The sequence below is a fragment of the Rutidosis leptorrhynchoides genome, chromosome 4, assembly GCF_046630445.1.
Source record: "Rutidosis leptorrhynchoides isolate AG116_Rl617_1_P2 chromosome 4, CSIRO_AGI_Rlap_v1, whole genome shotgun sequence".
In the NCBI taxonomy this organism is placed as follows: Eukaryota; Viridiplantae; Streptophyta; class Magnoliopsida; order Asterales; family Asteraceae; genus Rutidosis; species Rutidosis leptorrhynchoides.
Genome location: NC_092336.1, coordinates 180,697,087 through 180,719,131, shown reverse-complemented (window position 1 = coordinate 180,719,131; position 22,045 = coordinate 180,697,087). Strand labels below are relative to the sequence as shown.

General features: G+C 32.4%; 2 long non-coding RNA genes and 2 other non-coding genes across 5 annotated transcripts; all 4 read right to left on the bottom strand.

Annotated features, from left to right (window-relative positions):
- Positions 1-245: 245 nt before the first annotated feature.
- Positions 246-395, bottom strand: LOC139846304 (small nucleolar RNA snoR136). The gene has a single exon (XR_011759028.1). It is a non-coding gene; the product is annotated as a small nucleolar RNA snoR136 (small nucleolar RNA).
- Positions 396-425: 30 nt separating this feature from the next.
- Positions 426-510, bottom strand: LOC139846340 (small nucleolar RNA SNORD25). The gene has a single exon (XR_011759054.1). It is a non-coding gene; the product is annotated as a small nucleolar RNA SNORD25 (small nucleolar RNA).
- A 6,279-nt stretch (positions 511-6,789) lies between these two features.
- LOC139841672 (uncharacterized) lies at positions 6,790-9,735 on the bottom strand. 2 transcript variants are annotated; one of them, XR_011757417.1, is made up of 3 exons: positions 9,458-9,735; positions 7,158-8,727; positions 6,790-7,080 (listed from the first exon to the last, which is right to left on the bottom strand). It is a non-coding gene; the product is annotated as an uncharacterized lncRNA (long non-coding RNA). The 2 variants fall into 2 exon arrangements; XR_011757418.1 differs by having other exon boundaries at positions 6,790-8,301; positions 8,477-8,727.
- A 92-nt stretch (positions 9,736-9,827) lies between these two features.
- LOC139841673 (uncharacterized) lies at positions 9,828-11,210 on the bottom strand. Its single transcript, XR_011757419.1, has 3 exons — positions 10,848-11,210; positions 10,284-10,416; positions 9,828-10,048 (listed from the first exon to the last, which is right to left on the bottom strand). It is a non-coding gene; the product is annotated as an uncharacterized lncRNA (long non-coding RNA).
- Positions 11,211-22,045: the final 10,835 nt, after the last annotated feature.

The following is a 22,045-nucleotide window of genomic DNA, read 5'->3' as shown; positions in this document are numbered from 1 at the left end:
CAGGTCATTTAAGATTAGATTTCAATCTTTAAAATAAATTAATTGTTATCCAGGTTAATGAAGTAATTTTATTTTTACAAGTTAATGAATAACTTGTATTTTTATGCTAATCACAAAAGAACATTTTTCTCGATACTACTTTGAATTGACATTCTCTTAAGCTTACATAAATTGATATTAACTCACAGTTCATCCTTAAAACAATGAAATGAATTTCACCTGAGTAAAATAATCAATAATCTTAATAATGTTGTTTCCCAACGTCCAAATAAAACATTGAAAGTTATTACTGGATAGCGAGGGAAACATTTTGTTGTAGGCTCTAATTAACCAAACTTACCAAACGCTAATTATAATTAACTTTAGCAAATTCAAATTAAACTTCATAAAGCCACAATTGTTAACATCAAAAATCGAAAATTAAAATTGACTCAGTCCCTTAGATGTTCATAATAATTGCGATCATATTCGCAAATCATTACAGGTCTGTATTGGCTCATCAACGTCAATTTAAATTCACATATCGTAAAATATTAAATAAAATATATATGTAGCTGCCCAAGTGTTCTCCAACTAAAATAAAATCAATTGAAGAGTAAAGTTAGAACAAACAGCACGCTTTATATTGCTTCAAGGGAACGAGTCAGACAGAAACTGATTATATTCGTGCTGACCAGATAGCGAAGCACTACAAAGATACAAATCGAAATTGAAACATATATCTATATTCCATATCTATCTATATCTATATATAAATTTAAACAGAGATCTATACACATCTATATGTGTTGTAAAAATATGAGGCGGAAGAACCGAATTGTAAACCCTAATTTTGGATTTGAGATGAGGTTGTGTAAAACGAAGTATTTATATTTATATAGAGGTGAAGTTAGGGTTTAAATTTGTGTTTAAAAAGCTATGATTGATGGGCTTTGAGAAAAAGCTTTGGAGTAAGACCCATTTTGAGCCCAAATATATGTTTTAAAGTATCAATCAGTGAATAACGCATATAACGAGATTTACTAGCATCTTGAGAGTGATCTGATATGATCTTGAAATTTTCTTATTTTCATAAAATAATATTTCCTAATATTATAAAAGTACACATAAAAAAGGGTAAATCGACCCTCTGGCGGCCTCACACTGACCAGTCCTACGGCCAACATGTGAGAGGAAAATAGTATAACCCATGCTTAAAGGGACATGAGACAGGGATTGAACTCATGACCACCGCAGTATGCTGCATGTCCCCCAACCAATAGGCTACCATCGCGAGAACATAACTACACATAGTCACTCATAGTCAGGGCCAGATCTGGGGGGTGACCACAAGTGCGACCGCACTGTGCATCAAATTGAGGGTTTGAGCTTTTTATTATTATTATTTTTTTTTAAGACAAATACATGAGGAAAAAGAAAAGGAAGAAGAAATAGAAGTAGGTAAAAAAGTTGAAGTGGGAGAAAAATAATTTTATGGATATTTAGTTAACTGTTCATAGTAATGTACACGTGATGAAATGTCCCGTTCATATTGATTATAAACGTTCCATATTAATTGATTTCGTCGAGGTTTTGACCTCTATATGAGACGTTTTTCAAAGACTGCATTCATTTTTAAAACAGCCATAACCTTTATTTTATCGATAAAGGTTTAAAAAGCATTACGTAGATTATCAAGTAATGATAATCTAAAATATGCCGTTTACACACGACCATTACATAATGGTTTACAATAAGAATATATTACATCAAAAATAAGTTTCTTGAATGCAGTTTTTACATAATATCATACAAGCATGGACTCCAAATCTTGTCCTTATTTTAGTATGCAACAACGGAAGCTCTTAATAATCACCTGAGAACAAACATGCTTAAAACGTCAACAAAAATGTTGGTGAGTTATAGGTTTAACCTATATATTATCAAATCATAATAATAATAGACCACAAGATTTCATATTTCAATATACATCTCATACATAGAGTTAAAATTCATTCATATGGTGAACACCTGGTAATCGACATTAACAAGATGCATATAAGAATATCCCCTATCATTCCAGGAAATCCTTCGGACATGATAAAAACGAATTCGAAGTACTAAAGCATCCGGTACTTTGGATGGGGTTCGTTAGGCTCAATAGATCTATCTTTAGGATTCGCGTCATTTAGTAGATCGGTTTACTAATTCTTAGGTTACCAAGCAAAAGGGGCATATTCGGCTTCGATCATTCACCCATATAATGTAGTTTCAATTACTTGTGTCTATTTCGTAAAACATTTATAAAACAGCATGTATTCTCATCTCAAAATATTAGATTTTAAAAGTATGACTATAACTCACTTTCACAGATTTTTACTTCGTCGGGAAGTAAGACTTGGCCACTGGTCGATTCACGAACCTATAACAAATATGTACATATATATCAAAGTATGTTCAAAATATATTTACAACACTTTTAATACATTTTGATGTTTTAAATTTATTAAGTCAGCTGTCCTCGTTAGTAACCTACAACTAGTTGTCCATAGTTAGATGTACAGAAATAAATTGATATATATTATCTTGAATCAATCCACGATCCAGTGTATACACGTCTCAGGCTAGATCACAATTCAAAGTATATATATTTTTGGAATCAACCTCAACCATGTATAGCTAACTCCAACATTACTGCATATAGAGTGTATATGGTTGTTCCAAATAATATATATACATGGGTCGATATGATATGTCAAAACATTTGCATACATGTCTATGGTATCCCAAGATTACATAATATATTAGAATATATGTATAATACAATATAAGTTAGCTAGGATATGATTTGTATAGAATTGTTACAATATTTCCCGTAGCTATAACAATCAAAAAATATCCAATCTTGTTTTACCCATAACTTCTTCGTTTTAAATCCGTTTTGAGTGAATCAAATTGATATGGTTTCATATTGAACTCTATTTTATGAATCTAAATAGAAAAATTATAGGTTTATAGTCGGAAATATAAGTTACAATTCATTTTTGTAAGAGGTAGTCATTTCAGTCGAAAGAACGACGTCTTGATGACCATTTTGAAAAACATACTACCACTTTGAGTTTAACCATGATTTTTGGATATAGTTTCATGTTCATAAAGAAAATCATTTTCCCAGAATAACAACTTTTAAATCAAAGTTTATCATAGTTTTTAATTATCAACCCCAAAACAGCCCGCGGTGTTACTACGACGGCGTATGTCCGGTTTTACGGTGTTTTTCGTATTTTCAGGGTTTAAATCATTAAGTTAGTATATCATATATATATAGAACATGTTTTTAATTGATTTTAAAAGTCAAGTTAGAAGGATTAACTTTTGTTTGCGAACAAGTTTAGAATTAACTAAACTATGTTCTAGTGATTTCAAGTTTAAACCTTCGAATAAGGTAGTTTTATATATATGAATTGAATGATGTTATGAACATCATTACTACCGCATGTTTTGTAGATAAACCTACTGGAAATGAGAAAAATAGATCTAGCTTCAAAGGATCCTTGGATGGCTTGAAAGTTCTTGAAGCAGAATCATGACACGAAAATAAGTTCAAGTAAGATTTCCACCCGAAATAAGATTGTTATAGTTATAGAAATTGAATCAAAGTTTGAATATGAGTATTACCTTGTATTAGAAAGATATCTTACTGTAAATAAGAAAGATTTCTTGAGGTTGAATGATCACTTTACAAGATTGGAAGTAAGCTAGCAAACTTGGAAGTATTCTTGATTTTATGAAACTAGAACTTATATAATTTATGAAGAACACTTAGAACTTGAAGATAGAACTTGAGAGAGATCAATTAGATGAAGAAAATTGAAGAATGAAAGTGTTTGTAGGTGTTTTTGGTCGTTGGTATATGGATTAGATATAAAGGATGTGTAATTTTGTTTACTTGTAAATAAGTCATGAATGATTACTAATATTTTTTGTAATTTTATGAGATATTTCATGCTATTTGCCAAATGATGGTTCTCACATGTGTTAGGTGACTCACATGGGCTGCTAAGAGCTGATCATTGAAGTGTATATACCAATAGTACATACATCTAAAAGCTGTGTATTTTACGAGTACGAATACGGGTGCATACGAGTAGAATTGTTGATGAAACTGAACGAGGATGTAATTGTAAGCATTTTTGTTAAGTATAAGTATTTTGATAAGTGTCTTGAAGTCTTTCAAAAGTGTATGAATACATATTAAAACACTACATGTATATACATTTTAATTGAGTCGTTAAATCATCGTTAGTCGTTACATGTAAATGTTGTTTTGAAACCTTTAGGTTAACGATCTTGTTAAATGTTGTTAACCCATTGTTTATTATATCTAAAGAGATGTTAAATTATTACATTATCATGATATTATGATATATTAATATATTTTAGTAGGATATATATACAGTTAAATGTTGTTACAACGATAATCGTTATATATATGTCTCGTTTCGAAATCATTAAGTTAGTAGTCTTGTTTTTACATATGTAGTTCATTGTTAATACACTTAATGACATGTTTACTTATCATTTATCATGATTAAACATAGTGTATCATTATCTTAATATGATTCATATGTATTTAGTAAGACGTTGTTATAACGATAATCGTTATATATATCGTTTCGAGTTTCTTAATTCAATAAACTCAATTTTTAACTATATATATAATCATAATACTTAATGAGATACCTAATGAGATACTAATTATCATAATATCATGTTAACTATATATATATCATATATATATGTCATCATATTGTTAAAATACCTAATGAGATACTTACTTATTATAATATCATGTTAACTATATATATAATCATATATATATGTCATCATATAGTTTTTACAAGTTTTAACGTTCGTGAATCACCGGTCAACTTGGGTGGTCAATTGTCTATATGAAACCTATTTCAATTAATCAAGTCTTAACAAGTTTGATTGCTTAACATGTTGAAAACACTTAATCATGTAAATAACAATTTCATTTAATATATATAAACATGGAAAAGTTCGGGTCACTACACGTGAGGTCAGAGGCGATTCTATGTTATAACACGTGGGGTCACGGGACACCGCTAGTTTGAAATTTTGTAGTACAATATACTCGGTAAATTGTATAGGACACCATTAAATTTAAATGTATGACCCCATATATTTTTTAAATATGTAGTTTTTCCTTTGAATTGTATAATACACCACTAAATTATACTACTCGGACCCTATATATTTTTCGAATTTATAAATTTTTTTTAAGGTAAACTATCACTAAAATAGCAATCTAATATAATTGTTACTGAAAAAAATTTCGGGACCCATTGAGTTATGATCCTAGAATCGCCACTGCATGAGGTCAGTGGCGATTTTAAGATTACGAGTCAATGGGGTCTCAAAATTCTTTTCAGTAGAAATTAGATGTAAATATTATTTTAGTGGTAGTTTACCTTCAAAATTCAAAAAATATATCGGGTCCGAGTAGTTAAATTTAGTGATATGATATACAATTTAAAAGAAAAACTATAAATTTGAAAAATATATGAAGTCATCCGGTTAAATTTAGTGGTGTCATATACAATTTAAAGTGTAATGTCTACTAAAAATTTTCAAACTAGTGGAGTCCCGTGACCCCATGGGCTTATAAGTAGATTCACCCTTGCGTCAGGTTCATCATTGTAGGTTTTGTTCTTTTTTCATACACGTTAGTTTTAGCTTCAAAATATGATACATTTTTTACAACGTATTTTACAAACCATTGACCTATAATTCGTGTAAATTTTGATAAAAAAAGTAGGCGGCAGAATAAAAAATATGTACCGTCTGATTTTAAAATAGAGTATTAAACTTGGTTTTAAAACTTTTATTGATTAAGGAAAAAAATCATATTCAATTTATTTCATACATCATTAATAATACATTAAATAGTTTTATTTTATACATTCAATTAGTATAATTTTTATAAACTTCATTAAATGTTTTATACTCGTAGTGTTACTGTTTATATACCCTCTTAAGTAAATAACTACATACTTACTTTGTTCCAAAACATATGTTCTATTGGTGTAACTTTAAGTAAATTATAAAAAAATATTCTTCTAAGAGAACAAGAGGTAATGTCACTTCTAGTAATATAAACTTCGAAGTAAAAGTATATATATAAGAGTAAAAATGTAAAGTTGATTGTCTATTTTGAAGAAAACAAAATTTGAAATACACATGTATATAGAGATGGATAGAGTAATACTATATGCTACGGAGTATTAATTTAACAATTTTTTACATTATATGAGTAAAAAATGACGGTAGTTTATTAGGTTTGAAACACCTTTATAACCTTCATAAGATTGAAAAGAAGCATTATTTGACCGTTTTGCACCGGACATTACAATACTCAGGCCCGGCCCTGCTCATAGTGCGAAAATTTAGTGGACGATGTTAGATGTGCTTGACGAGATCGTCCCTCAATTGATCGTATATTCTCTAATTAATAGTTTTAAGACCCGTAAAATCACGGGCTTATTGAAAAATCATTGATCTTATATCATATATCTTATTATCCTATTATCATATTTCATAAATAAATATAAAAGAATGACTAAAATAAAAAAGATATTTTATTATTAAATCTTTTTAATGATCACAACATCAAAAGTTACTTCAAGCAGCACAACACATGCTTTAGCACTTCTTTTAGAACTACAACTTACTATAACAACACTGTGAACGTACTCCAATTATTATGACAATGTTGTTTGTGTACGTATTCAAACTTATTCAATACACTCCTACAATGGCTATGAAAATGTTCTGAGTACAATTGAAGTTACAATATAAAGTAATTAGATGGTTGGGTCAAGCTTAACATGAGATGTCCAAAAGTAACAAAGTATAACGATTCATCAAAGTATAATGATTCATTAATGCTTGTTATCACAACAAAAAGGGAAGATCGGAGAGTTTCGGGTAGCTTACAAATTTCGGCCAACTGAGCCATAACATTGCTTGAATAGTCTTCTCGAGTCTTATTCTTCCCCCAAAGATCCCACTCATACCCTGTGAGACAACAATGAACAACATGACAGTAAAAATAAGTTAAGGTAGAACATATGCATTCTAAACAGAATCCTTACCTACTCACAGCAATTCACCAGTCTCACATAAGTGCGGTATGTGAGAGTTAAGATGTAGACAATTCTTCTCCTATCATAGAATAAAGAGAAGTCCATTCTTCACCCAGAGTGAAACATCCCAAGAGTAAAAAATTCATCTCTCTCAATATTCTATGGATAGAGAAATTGCTTTCGAATGGACCTCCGGCTAATAAGTAGGTTAAAAAAAAGTATGAGACGCCATGAAAATGGTAGAATCAAATTTCAATTGATTTTAAATCTACATTAATTTAATTTAGGCTCTAAGTGACAGTCAAGTATTAACACTAAAATATTGAATCAATTAAACACTTAAATAACTAGAACATTAACTTTTTTAATAGTCATCAAAGCTTCCTTTTGGTTGCAAGTATTAACAGTACATATGTAAATGAGTTTCTTTAAAAATTAAACAAAGTTCAAGATCTTGTTTCATCAAAAAATGGATTTCATATAAAAAAACTAGCCTTTAAGAGCCCGTGCGTTGCACGGCTGGTCTTAATCAAACAAATTGGGAACGTATATGGTTAAGTTTTTTTGTTTTACTCAAAACACATATATTAAGGCTATTAATACCGACATTAGCAAAACACAACACATTAGCAACAATAGCAAATAAAAATGTAAGAACATCACCAAAAGTTGCATAACTGAAATATTGTGTTACACAAATAACAACGATTAAGGCTTACTAAATCTGACATGTTTAAGAGCCCGTGCGTATAGAGCCCGTGTCTTGCACGATTTTTATGAGGTATTCAATCCGAAAAATCAAATAATACAAAACCAAATACCAATAATGCAAACATCTCTATCCATATATCCAAATGGATAGAACCATCATATAGTCTTACAGACCATAAACTGAATAATGTCGAATAAAAAATCGAAAAATAAAAGGTCTTTATCAAGTAATGACTCACAATAGCTAATTGCATAAGCTGTGGAGGAATAGTTGCTAACTTGCTACCATATGAATAAACAATCACAAACATAATAACAATAATATAACAATCAGAAGAGGAAGCTTACCTCCATGAACTGTGGGAAACCAAATACTAATAAAGAAAGACATTACCTTGTTCTTACATTCTTATCAGAGAATGTTGTTATCGGCTGACATAATCTACAATCATACATGACAATGAAGCAAAGAATGAATTACCATCATAAACTGGCTTATAATGTTTATATTGTATAACAGTACACAATCAAAGCTTGTAATTTTTAGTCGTGTTTGAGTGTATCATATAACTACATAAAGTGATAAAGGTTCAAGAGTATATCAAACGAAGACTAACCTCGTTCTTAAAGTCCTTCTTAAAAAAAGCTCCCAAATTTAAATTCAACACACATTTTGATAACGAACTGCAACGTTTCGATCATCAATAGCGTGTCATCATAAAACATCATAAACATAGTAGTGCCTGTTACTATCTTGATTTCTAAGCAGCATACCCTTTGATTTACAGACCATTTGGTTTTCATACCCTCAAATGTTAAGGCAGCGGACTAAGGCCAAAATCGGATAACTTATTTCTTCTTTTCAAATCTACAAGAACATTTTCTAGTTTGAGGTCACGGTGATAAACGCTTTTATCGTGACAATAGTTAACTCCACATAGCTAACCGACTGAACATATATATATATATATATATAATGAACTTGTAGTGCAAGAAATCCTTCAATCGGTTATTTATAGCATAACTTACATTTTTATCACAATTGTTGTTCAATCAAATGCAAGACACAATTAACCCTGTAACAGCCCCTTATCTACTTATGAGATGAGGGTGTTTTTTTTATTTGGTTGTACAGTAAGAGACAAACAACGAACACTAAAAATTGAAGTTAATTTAGAGTTATCTACAAAGTTACATGGAGCTTTTCAAGAATACGAATTTAGTCTGACTTTGATCATTCTTTATTGAATTCAATCTCAAAATTTCAAAAATCCTCTAATTTAAATCCATGTAATTTTGTAGATATTAAATAAAATATTACTCATTATTGTGTTTGTGACCTATTCGAATATGTGTAGGTGATCTAACCCGCCCAAATTGCCATGTCAACAACAATAGAAGTTGGATCAGCAAAAATGCACAAGTAAGATACTATCTCAATTCCTTATGAGATGGATAATTATATAATCAGTTTAATTAAGTGAGACGTTATAATCGGTTTAAATTGTATAATTGTCATCTTTATGAGACGGATTACTTAATCTTACCAAAATAAAATCTCAAAGTGAATAATGAACCTAAATAAGTGTAGAAATTACCTCCTGAATTAAATATTCACGAATTAAGCACCTGCTTTGGTGAAGGTTCATAGCATAATCACAACCTGATTATATTTTTCGATCTTGTTGTAGCCACAAGATCACAAAGCCCAAGCTTGAGCTCCTCATTTTCCATTATGATCATGTTCATTATATTCTCCATCTAGTGTTCAATCAGAAAAGAATTTGAGATTAAAGGTCAAAGGAGAAAAATGTCACTTTACCTTAAGTAAGTCACCACTAATGACAAGTTCCACAATGTCTCACCATGACTTGAACTTGTAAAATGTAAAATGTTAGGTAAATGCTAATTGTATTTGAAAGCTTGTTAAAAACGTTTTTGCCCAACATTCATTGGAAAGTATCCATTTTGACCCATTACGCACCCATCCAGATGATCCATTTTACCACCTTTCGAGACTACGACAATATAGTTGCATTGTAATATACTTATTTTATGGAAGGTTTGAGACACGTTCATAACATTCACCTGGTTGCATCTAGGGTTTTGTCATCTTGTGACTTTTCGTCTAAGATCATCGAACATGCAAATGTAACCATATATCAACAATAGTATTATGTAGTCAAAAACTGCATAAAAACATGACATGTGCAATAAAAAATGCATCAAAAAATAATATAAAAACATTCATAAACAACTTTATAAAACCAAATTTATAAACACGTAAAGCCTTCATTAAAACAGATGGTCTATAAACGTTGTTGTATAGTGATAGCTCATCTGATTATATATAAGATACAAAATTTCTTTGTCCAAACACTAAAACCCAATTATCGTATGTAAGTTTCAAAATACAATATGTACCTGGGTTCCTAGTTTTTTTTATCAACACCCCCCTTAATTCAATCAGCAGGCATCTCAATTTTACCTTCACATCAGAAAGTAATGGATTGTCATATAACCATTTCACTATTGATGACGTTCCATTGTTCATGCCCTGAAATGATGTATATGTTTTAGATACATATAACTATATTCTGACCCCAAAATAATCAATAGAATTCCACAAAATCGAAAAAAATTTACTCGAGTTCCATAAATTCAGGAAAATACATATCTGAATTCCACAACATAAACATGAAAAATGTCAGTTTTGTTAGTAGAATCATGAAATTCAGTAATAAAATGTCAAGAAAAAAAATTATCCCAATCGATGTAAATAAAAAAAGAAAAAAGACACTAAGAATAACTACATCATCGTCTTCAACGGGGAACCAGATATTGACATACCTTTATTCAATCGTCTTCATAACAGTTTGAATCGAGCGATTATGCCATCATCTATAACGTTTGTCAATCCCATGACTATGAATGATGCGTCTAAACTACATAAGAACGTCAATTTAGGGCTAAATTTGAATGATATACCTGAAATTGAAATTAGGGCAAAATTAGCGTCTCAAAATTTTGTAGAATCGCTATAAGGCGCCGACGTAGGGAAACTCTTGAAATCAGGAGCAGAAAATTCGACCAAATGGATGAATAATAACCTAGGGTTCTTAAACACCACATTCAAGTAGTCCGATGCGTAAAGGTTCCCCAAAACCGTATTGAAATTGAAATTAACACTTTTCTACGATAGATATATCGATCGAATTGTAAAAATGTGTAGATTAATCGTATAATGTTGAAGAATTGTTGATTCGATTAACATTAGAAAAAACGGACGTTGATAACGTTAATGGGTGTTTGGTTTCTTGAGGCAGAATGAGAGAAAGAGAAGACAGAGGAATTTGGCGGCTACTGGATGGTGAAGTGTTTTTTTTTTTTTTAGAATAACAGTTTGTACTTGTCCAGGTGGCAGTGTGTTGCCATGAATAAAGAAAGCCAGTGAAGGTAAACAAAGTGACACGTGGACTAAAAGACGGGGTGTGTGTGTTAGACTGACACATTGGATTTATCTTTACGCTTTGTAATGTGTAGAGATAGAGAAACTTCGATGGTGACAGTATAAACTTTGATGGTGGCTCTACAAACTTCGATGGTGGTTGTAACGGTGGTGAGCTGTGGTGATGGTAGCGGTGGTGAGTTTTAATAATGGTGGCGGTGGTGATTTCAGAGGCCAAGAAAGTGGTGGTTACAATCGATATATGGATATGATTTTCTTTCAAGATCCATATTTGTTTTATTTCAAGATGTGTGAATCCCTTTTTCAATTTCGATACATGTAAACTGATAACATTTGTTTGTCGCCGTTAGGGTTCGACTAGTTGATCTACTGCTCGTGGTGGTGGTTGTTCGAAGAATAGTGGTGGTCAGTGTCGATGGATTGTTTGCTTTTCGGATCATAATTGTCTGTTGAAGAATCGTGCTTGCTCGTCATGGTTGTCGTTCTGACGAGTTGAAGAATCATGGAGCCATGGAGGTCAACGGCTTTGGCTAAAGTTTTCAATTTGTGTATGTTGAAGGAATGTATGTGAACATAACACCACATCTTTGGTTCCAAATCTTCTGAAATCTGAGCCGAATCAAGCTTTGGTTTGATTTGAATTAATAGTTTAATGTAATTAGTATGTTTCTTTCCTAGATAGGAACGTTACAATGTATAACATGTTCACCTGTTTACTGTAAATGTATATCCACCATGAGACACAAAAATTGGCAACAAGTACATAATTCACTACACATACGGCTGAGACTATGATATGCATGTATGGCGTAGCATCTAGCTTCCTTATGTTTTTTTTAGGAAGCGTTGAGTTCGTGCCAACTGAAATAGTTTGAGGTGGGTATGTGTACGGGTTGTGTAATGGCCGACCTAAATCAGCTTTGGCTAAGGTGTTCAACTTAAATCGTTGTAGATTTATGATTTGATAAAGATGATGATTGTAAGTGACTTGGGTTGTGAAGGTTTTGATAAAGACGATGATTTTGATTTTGATAAAAATGATGACTGAAGATGAAATGGACACGGGAAAGAAGATAGAAGACAAAGTAGAGAGAATTTGAAAAGATTAAAATACTCTCTCACATGCTTTGAAAAGTGTTGAGTTAACGTAGAAATACTAACGATTGTTAGTGATAGGGTCATCCATTAAATATTACTGTAATAGTTCGAGGTCAACGAAGTCAAAAAGAAAGTTTAAGGTCACTTACGCTGTTTAGTACAAAGTTGAAGGACAATACTAACTATTGTTCTCTTTTGACTTTAGAGGTCTTTTCTTTTCAACTTTGACCCTAAATTATTTTGTATGTATTTACATAATACATGATGAATATTACAGTATATCATTACAAACTATATTTAATAATCAATCTATTGATATAAATCTCATCGAATAATATATAATGCAAATAAAAATATTTAAAGTCAAAGTTTAAAGAAAAAGACCTCAAAAGTCAAAACATGATAATAGATTTGGGACGAAGGTAGTATGTTTGTAAAGCAATGTCGTCTTATTGATTCAAAAAGTCTTGTTTAAAACATAAATAAATGAATCTTGTAAATGTTACTTATTTTTTAGGTTAAAGTATCTGATCTGATTTGTGAAATGACTAACCCTAAGATGACACCTCTCATTATTTGTTAGAATTCTTGTATACGAAGTTGAACAAAATCACCTAGAAAATTTAATTCTAAGGCACATAAATCATTGAAAATAAAACATATCATTGAACTAACAATTCTCGGTGGACATAACTAATGTAATATAGGCCATGTTTGTTTTTGACTTAATGTTATGAAACTTAATTTAAAAGGTCATAAAGTGGTGTTTGTTTTTAACTTATTAAATAAGACGCGTCTTAATGAAAAAACTGAATTAAATGTGAATTTTCATTTAAGTTCTTACTTTTTAATATTTGCTCTTATAACTGCTCACATGTATGGTTAGTTTAGTAGTTTTAAATTATTCAGACAATTTTTCAGCACATAAAACAAACATTAATTATTTATTCATCACTTATTCCTCACTGATATCATATATCCGTTCAGATTCAGGACTTAATAAGAAAAAAAACAAACGGGTAATGTTTTTAATAAACCAACTTGTCGGCCTACCTTGTGTGCTCAACAATCATTAAACGACATAGTTATTAATGTAATAATACACTAGTAATATAGTGTAATAAAATTTCCCAATAACGATTTCTGTAAGATAATTTATTAAAAGTATATTAATTACTCTATATTATTATATATGGTTATACCAAAATCTAGGCCACTGTAAAGTTTCGAGTTCTATGCAACCGCACACTCTGCACATGTCTGAAAATGCTCTTGTGTAGAGTCCATTATGAGAAATAAATATACGAGAATAAGTTACATTTGTCATCAATTAAAGTGACAGTGGTGTGATTTTTCTTTTAATGTAGAGGACAAAGAAGAATAAAATGAAAAGGGTACGAGATTTGGGAAATAAAGAGATAGATGAATTAATCTTTGAAGAAAAAGAGAGAACAGATGTAGGAGATTTGATTTCCGATATGGGAGTGGGACCATTTTTTGTGTTGTCGGGATCATTTGATGCCAACTTGTCTTTCTTCGTAGCTGCTGGTTTTGCTATGTTCTATGATTACCGGCGACTCAACGGACCTGAGTGTTCTCTCGATGTTTCATTTATTTGTCGGGAACGGTTTGTTGTTTGTTGTTGTCGTTGCGGCCAGCATTCTCTAACCGCCGTCACTGTTTATTTTCTAATTTTTAGTGCAATTGTACTTAGGCCATCCAATGTTGGCTTTCTTGGCTTGTTTTACTTTCCTAGTCAAGTGTGTTCAATCCTGTTGGTGGGATCATTGGTTTGGTTGTAATCATGCTGCTTCCTTGGCTAGGTTTAGATTTTCTTTTGTATCGTTTATATTTGTTGATCTTCAGATACATTTAATCTTATTACTTCTTTTCGGAAATAAATAAAGAATGTGAGAATCTAGAACAAAGAGATCAAGAAAATGATAAAGATGATTTCTTCTTTAATTTGAAAAGATTAATAAAAAACAAAAAAGTAAAATTTAAATGATAAAATTGTAGTTTTGCGGACGAGTATGAGAAAAAAAGATGATAAGAAAGTTCCTAATCATTTTCAGTGGTGGCGACTACAACACCCACGTCAAAACTGTTATGAGTAGCATATTAACAAAGGTCTAAATACTGGTCAGTGTCCTCTATATGAGACGTTTTATCAAAAGTGCAATCTTTCAAAAAGAAGTTTGAATATCCAAAATATCCAACATGTCAACAGTACTACAATTCAAAATGAAATTGTATCAAGACGTAGTAATGAACGCGTAATAAAAATGTTCATGATAAATTTCTAAATGTGTGGACCATACTTGGCCTCTAGTGCACATGCAGAAGCAAAACTTAAGAATCCGAGAATAAACATGCTAAAGTGTCAACACAAAGGTTGATGAGTTCATAGGTTTAAGTTCATGTGAACGTATAAGTAATGGACCACAAGATTTAGTTCAAATATAACAGTTCAAAAAGTTTTTTGTACCATGAGCACCTACATTACGGAACTTAACATATGCATGTAGAAATATACAACTAGTACCTTAATAATGTGTACACCAATACAAGTGTATTGTTACGAAGTAATAATCACCTGGTATTGTTTTGGTAGGATGTCAAACTTGATAGATCTATCTATATGATTCGCCCTTACTATCTAATAATGAACGTAATTAAGCCGACTTCGTGGATTACAACTCATGCATATAAGTAAGTTTAAGTACTTATGTCCATAATGTAAAACATTAAACAACGTGTATTCTCATCCCGTAAGTATAAACACTTTAAAAGTGGGACTATAAACTCACCTTAGGGTGCGTAGTTAAAGTTACACAATAACCGTGTAAACGTGTGACCGATGTACTCGACCTAGAGTCGAAATGGTCGTTTAGTGTTCATACAATACCAAGTATAATGTACTGATAGAGTTATATCACAATCACGACACTTATAGATTCTAGTTCGAGTAGGACGATGTGAGTTAAAGTTGTATTTTGAAAACAATGTTCAATTTATTTTTGCTCGGGACACCTTACTTTAATTACACATAATGTGGTCCCCATTAACAACAGGAAGTTTGGAGGTGGTGTGGGGGGGGGGGGGTGGGTTGGGGGGGGGGGTTTGAATACAACTCTTTTTGTTAATTAAAAGGGTATAACAGTTATGCATGTAATTCACAATTAATTAAATCAGAGTCAATGTAATTTTTAACGTTATTCTTTTTATGAAATAATCTCAAAAAATCACGGTTATCCTTTGGCAGAACAGACAACAAGTTGATACAAATTACACCTAGATAGCTTTCGAACGTATTAAGCTTATACAAGGTTTAGATTCAATACCCACACCATTGAATATTACAGTAGTGGAATTCATCTATTTATAGAGATCCTAATAACCGTGTAAATCATCTATTGTCTGTTGGTACAAAGGATGTTTGTACTTCAACTGACAACTGTGTGAGAGAGCACGTGACTCTCTTTCATCTTCGATAACTAGTTGCAGGAACACCCCAAATAGTTGGACATTTTATTTGAATAAACAAATGAAATGTTGGGTTCCCTAGGTGTTGACAAAGTGTTAATCATGAACTGCGCATGGGATAACCTTATGCATTCCTTAGTTGTCTTGTAAGGTCACTTGTCAGCCGCTGACACGTGTCCTTTTCTCTTCAACTTAGTCTTCGTGTCAGTTGAATAGTACTCTTTGATGTAGAAAACACATGAAACGATTATGCTTGTAATGGAGCATAAATTGTCTAAGTGTTGTGTGTTTCTCCAGCCTGATGCTGGTTCTTTTCATGCCGGTTATTCTATAAGTCTTCTGCTGGTTCAACATACATCTTATGCTGGTTGTGAAGAACCTTTGAATCTTAACTACTTTCTGCTGATAGTTAAGAAAACACACCAACCTACTCAGACACAACATACATTGTTGTTCCTATAAATAGAAATATTTAAGTAAACTTATGATGACCTGCACATAACAATTAACGTTCATAATCATGTTTTATCATAATCTAATCCTTAATTATGAAGGGGACTCAACACATAACTCACTCAAAATACACAAAAACTTGCCAAGCTTTACAATCCAGTAGTTTATCAAAAGAGATATTCGAAAAGTCCGGCCTTGCTATCAAATTTATCCGACATTTTAAGTTAATATCGTTTTACTCAGTTGCCTTCCAAAACTGAAACAATGACTTTAAAAATTCATAACTAAATGATTTTTTATCGAAAATTTATCAATCCAATTAGAGAATTTAGAAAATTAAAATCCTTTATAACATATAATAATTTCAAGTCCTAACTCTAAACTGTCTAGTCGCAACTGCTCTCTAAAGACAGGTAGGTCTGATTTTCTTTCACCACAAGAAAACTAACTTGATTCATCATAACTAATTAACCGCTCATCGAATAATTACGAATCCTACAAGAAAATTTAACTACTCGACCTTTAAATTTCAAATATCAAACTATCCAAAAAAAAATTAGTTTACTGTCCCAAACTAGCAGATCGAATCTGAATTTTTAACATCGAACACAACGATAAAACTAACCAGCAAATCAATACGTGTATAATGATTATACTCGACCCTTATCATGACTGTGACATATTAAAGTGATAAAATCATAAAATAAAAATAAAGATTCAGTTTTTAGTTACAATCTTAGATGGAGAATCGAAAAAGAATGACCAAAAGACGATTACACGCATACGAGTAAACTATTTCCTATGAGATTCTTTCTTGAAGATGAGAAATTGATGATGATTTGGTGTGGTATGGTGGTTAATGAAAAATGAGAGAAGGAGAGATAAACCACGACTCTAATTTTTGTTAGGGTTTGTGTTATGATCAAATGCCTAAACCTAGTTCCATCTAAACAGAAGAGTTACACAAAGACACCCTCCCCATACCTAGTCCGATCGACCCATTGTCTTGGTGGCCAAGCAATAATTTATTTATTTAATTTTTTTACAATTTGACACGAAATCTTGTACATTTGTACGGTAACGTTTTGATGAATTCATAGTTCGCGGTTTTTGACATTACCTAAGTTATAAAAGCTCCAGACATAGAAATTCATAAACAAATAAAGAATTATATAAATGCACAATTACATTTAATGCAAATAATGCCGGAAATTAATATACAGAATGATTAAATTGTAACTGAAAAATCGAGGTCATTATGGTACCTACCCGTTATAGAAAATTTTGTTCTGAAATTTTAGATAATGCCTTCCGTTGGCGTTGCGTCTGAATACATATGAAGATGCTTTTGTCTCATTTAGTCTTCACGTTCTCGGATCCTCTATGCGCGTTCCATCAAACCTTCATAATAGGAATGGTACTTTGTTTAAGTTGTTTGACCTCGCGGTCCATAATCTCTACAGTCTCTTCAATGAAATGGAGTTAATTGCCAATGTGTATCTCATCAAGAGGGATTACAAGAACTTTTTCAACTAAACACTTCTTCAAATTTGACATGTGAAAAGTATCATGAATTCCACTGAGTTCTTATGGTAGCTTTAACCGATAAGCCACTGGTTCAATCCTTTCGATTAGTTCGAATGGTCATACGTACCTAGGACTTAGATTTACTTTCTTCCCAAAAATGTATCACACCTTTCCAATTAGATAACTTTAGCATAACTTTGTCACAGGTTTCCTTCTAATGTTGGTGTAGCTCTTTTGACAACTTTTGGCCGTTTTCAGTCTTTCCTTAATCTGAACGATTTTCTCCGTAGCCTCATGAATAATTTCCGAACCAGTAATTTGCGTGTCCTACTTCGTTCCAAATGACAGGAGATCTACAATTCCTTCCATAAAGTGATTCAAATGGTGTAGCGTTAATGCTCTCATGATAGTTATTGTTGTATGAATATCCTGCCAACGACTTACATTTGTCCCAGTGATGTGTTCTATAGGGTATATGAAACTGTTATTATTTTTACACTAATTACTACGGGAAATTACTTAAATTTATATTAAAATACAATAGGCAAGTATACCTATCGTATAGTAGTATAGCGAGGGTAAAAACCGGGATATCGTTCCAAGGACTCGTTAGGTGTCAAACAAGATTTTTTTTTTTTTTTAACTTTTTCTACTTGATTAAACAACAAGAAAAATAAATTTAAAGTAAATTATATGTAACGACCCTGGATTTTTCAACGTTTAATTAATAATAATTATTATTAATACTTGTGATTAAATGAATGTATTGTTATACATTTACTTGTTACCATGATTGATCATACATGACTTTTGTAATACCCCAGCTTAACATGACCACAATATTGTCCGCTTTGCCCGCAGGCGCACGGCTTTTTCTTGGCGACCACACACGAGAAGCACTTTCCCAGGAGGTCACCCATCCTGGTAGTGCTCTAGCCCGAGCACGCTTAACCACAACGTACTCGCATTTCTACTCAGCCTGTGATCCCAAAACGCGTTGTGTCATTTAAGCGTGAGTATTACCTTATAATCCCATGATCACTCATGTTCGTGGGCGATGTGGGATTTGCCTAGGGTGTTACATTCACCCCCCCTTAGAGACTCATCGTCCTCGATGAGGTTTACCCCACCACCCCCAACGGCACATGAGTGGCTCTGATACCATTCTGTAATACCCCAGCTTAACATGACCACAATATTGTCCGCTTTGCCCGCAGGCGCACGGCTTTTTCTTGGCGACCACACACGAGAAACACTTTCCCAGAAGGTCACCCATCCTGGTAGTGCTCTCGCCCGAGCACGCTTAACCACAACGTACTCGCATTTCTACTCAGCCTGTGATCCCAAAACGCGTTGTGTCATTTAAGCGTGAGTATTACCTTATAATCCCATGATCACTCATGTTCGTGGGCGATGTGGGATTTGCCTAGGGTGTTACAACTTTAAAATGCCCGAAACGTCTTTGTGACACATGAACTTTTCACGAATAATATTTAAGATATTATTTACATTCATGATTAAGTTTTATTAATCATTTTTAATTAACTATGGATACTAGTTAATTACTTGAGCTTTAATTGGATTAATTTGTTAATGAATGGAACTTGGGCTTTTATTAGTGGTTAGTGGACTAGAGAGCCCACCCTACTTCTTTAATGGACTTGTTAGCCCACTCTACTTAACTAAATGGATTAACTAGCCCAACACACATGCAAGTATTACTTTCAAACTTAACTAAATGGATTAAACACTTAAGGAATCTAGTTACCATTTACTTACTCATCCTTCCCATGCAAATACATCTAATAACCAACTTTTGAACCTTTAACATGCAATGGACTTGTGGACTAATCCCTCCTCCCCTTTTGATGAGCCTAACCGTCGGCACCCATGAGGAGAAAGGGGTGTTCAATTTTTTTTTTTTGTGACTTATCTACTAGTATCCTCATTTTGCTTCCTCACTTTTACACACACTAACTTGCATCTCATTTCTTCCTCTCATTCTCTCTCAAATATTGTAAGAACAAAGCTTCTTTTTCTCTTCTTTTCTCCCTAATAACCGAACCACATACATACACATTCATCATTATTTGTTTGTTGTTTACTTGTTCATTGTTGTTACTTTGTTACTTGTCTTTGTTAGTTGTTACTTACTAGTATTAAAGAATCAAACTCTTTAGGTTGATTCTTCATATTATCTTGTATTTACAAGAACACACAAGAGCTAAACTCTCTAGTTTATGTTCTACATATAATATTTTGAAAGATTGTAAGTTCATGTGTTGTAAATCATACTTGTAATTCATGTTTGTAAACTTAAAGATTACATTCTTAAGGATCAAGCTTTAGCTTGAATCTTTAAAGTATGAACAACCATGACTTGCTACTTGTTTATTTAGCTCATTTCTTCATATTATACACTTTTAAATTTGTGAATCATGATGTTGATTGGTCAAGTGTTACTAGTTAACTTTGATTTCATTTTTCTTAAACAAAAGTTAACTTGAAAGTTCAAGAACATGAAAGTGTAACTTTTTAGTTATAACTTCATACACTTGTGTTAGATTTAACTTAATAACTTTAGATCTAGACTTTTGGGTCTTGGATCTTCAAGATCTAACTAAGAACTATGTTCTATATCTTAAGATCTTGATTAGTTAGTTTACTTTCTAGTTTATAGTTCAATATTACTTTTATAGTTCATGTATGTGTTAAATCTAAGACTTTGATGTAACTTTGGTTCATCAAACTACATACAACACTTAATTGAGTTGTGCTACATGTATTAGACTTACACAAGTGTTATGATGGTGAAACCTTGGTTAAGATGATGCAAACACATCAACGAGTTGTACACTTGAAGCTATATGCATCAAGGATGAGAACCGTGATAAGCATCGAGTACCAAGAACCACCAGAACATACTGTTTTACTGTTTCTGTGTCTGACCCGTACAACCTGGGCTACTGTAAAGATGATTTTCAGATATCTCTGTTCGATTAGATAACTTTTCATTTAGGACTCGTCTTAATCCGAGTTACGTTTTAGGATTTATGACCCTCCGATCGTCACTATGTCCTTTTAACGTTGTGCTGAAAATTCTGACCTACTCGCACTTAGACCGTCGCCACGGTCAAACGAAGACGAGTTTACTTCTGGAATTTTTACCACAGCTAGAGGACTCATATATGGAGCCATGGCCACTGGTCTCACCTTATTTAAGTAGGTATAGAGGCCGTGGTGACTGACCGAACTCAGCCTTTGTTTTAAACTCTTTTCATGAACTAAACTTACTTTCCACCTATTGTTTGATGATGAATGATGATGACCCTTAAGACCTAATTTACATACTTTTAAACCTATTGGGACGATTTACTGAATTAGTACTATTTGACTTAGGTTGAGGACTTTCGGGACCTACGTACTTGCTTATTTCCCGACTCGACTTTACCACTACTTTACCACTGTGAGTTATAGCATTCCTTTTTACTTTAACTATTTTGGGAACTGAGAATATATGCGCATTTTACGTTTTACATACTAGGCACGAGTACTTAAACTTTATATATGTGTGGGTTATACAACGGCATAAACATTCCCTTTAGCTCGGTAACGTTTAGTCATTGGTTTTTGAACCAGTGAACGCGAATCTTAGATATGGATCCATAGGGTTTGACATCCCCACTCGGGCTAGTAGTGCTAGCATTTAATGGGTGTTTAATACTTCATATACATACGCACTTGCCAAGTGTACTTTCAGGGGGTTATAAACGTTAAGTTAGTTACCAAGTGCCCACGGTTAAAAATATACTTTATCATACTGTTTTAAAATGCTCTTTGTAGCATTGAAATCTCGTGGCCTACCTTACATACTGTTATACTTAAACTATAGCTCACCAACCTTTGTGTTGACATTTTCAAGCATGTTTTTCTCAGGTGCTTAAGGTTGCTTCCGCTGTGTACTAGTCTTGCTGTAGACACCCGCTGCTTTAGAGATGTCACTGCATGAACGTTTATCTTGCATTCATAAACTTTATTACTTTTGAACAATGATTTGTAACGACCTAAGGGTCACGTACTATACTTACTTGCTTCCGTTCATAGAAGCACACTTTTGGATGTAAAACATTTGACGTTGTTTATGACGTCACCT